The sequence below is a fragment of the Empidonax traillii genome, unplaced genomic scaffold, assembly GCF_003031625.1.
Source record: "Empidonax traillii isolate 1590-97213 ecotype Southwest subspecies unplaced genomic scaffold, ASM303162v1 scaffold187:size1931383, whole genome shotgun sequence".
In the NCBI taxonomy this organism is placed as follows: domain Eukaryota; kingdom Metazoa; phylum Chordata; class Aves; order Passeriformes; family Tyrannidae; genus Empidonax; species Empidonax traillii.
Genome location: NW_020955380.1, coordinates 1,878,457 through 1,879,612, shown reverse-complemented (window position 1 = coordinate 1,879,612; position 1,156 = coordinate 1,878,457). Strand labels below are relative to the sequence as shown.

The 1,156-nt window shown below is 39.2% G+C and overlaps 1 protein-coding gene across 1 annotated transcript in view; it reads left to right on the top strand.

The window, feature by feature from the left end:
* CENPP (centromere protein P) overlaps positions 1-1,156 on the top strand; it is a 118,761-nt gene that overhangs the window by 30,510 nt on the left and 87,095 nt on the right. The window lies entirely within an intron of this gene.

Here is a 1,156-nt window from a genome sequence, read left to right as displayed (position 1 = left end):
AAACCAAAATATATGAAGATGGGCTTCAAAAAATAGCTGAAATTCTTAGAGAAAAATCCAAACCTGTCTGTAACTTTTTAGAAACACTGGTACAAGTCTACCCACATAATTCTTTGTAGCTTTTTGAGTTTTCATGTACTTTAAGCACAGTGTAAAATTGGTAGTATGATGTATGGACCTTTTGCTTGCATTCTTTTTTTTTCCTTTTCATGTTGAAAATGGTGATTCTCCCTCACAGATAACAAGGCTTTAATAGGGGAAAAGTGCTGAAAAATAAAGAAGGAAAAAAAAGCAATAAAGTGCTCTATAGTGTTATCATACTCTGTAGTTATTTGGATCTGTTTCTAAGCAGGGGAAAATTCACTGCACTGTCACTGCAGAGATCCGGGTTCGATTCCCGGTCGGGGCCCCTCCCCGGGCAGATGGAGCTCGTTAGCCCGTAAGGCAATCCATCTACGTCCTGAGGACCTCGCTGCCACCGTCCAAGCGTGCTTGGCCCCGGCAGATGAACCTCAGGATTAAAGGGTGGGCTCAGTTCTGCGCACACTGTGTCTCACCTAAAAAACCCAATGCGCAGGCTGGAAGGTGGAAAGACCTTCTCCGGTTCTTCGTTCGCGAAGAGACTGGCCATTATTAAAACATTATTTATTAAGCATAAGACACCAAAAAAATCTGCATAATTCAAGGATTATACAGTATTTCAGGTTCCTTAAAGCAGCTTTAATTCTACTTTGTAGCAGATTATAGCTCACTGGTATTAGCTTTGCAGAGGGATAGTGTAAAATAATGATTCAAAAAACCTGGAAAGCTTCTATTTGTACCTGTTCTACCTGACTAACAATTCTAATAAAAAGACTATATTACATTTTTCTGTGTTTGCTGCAGTAACATGGGCTAAAGCCCAGGTAAAATGGAAATGCTGGTGGTTCAGCTGTGTTAATGCTCGTGCTTCCATCAAGAGCGTGAGGAAAGGTTGTGTATTGCCTATGTTACTAACAAGCTGAAATATCATTTGAAGGATTGTGATAGTTGAGGTACAGACAGAGAAGTAAATGTTGTAATACACCTTGTCAGGGCATTTAAAACATAGTATGGGGAAGGTTTGATTTTGATTTTTTTTTTTTCTTTGAGAAAAATCAAAGGTTGATTTTCTTGT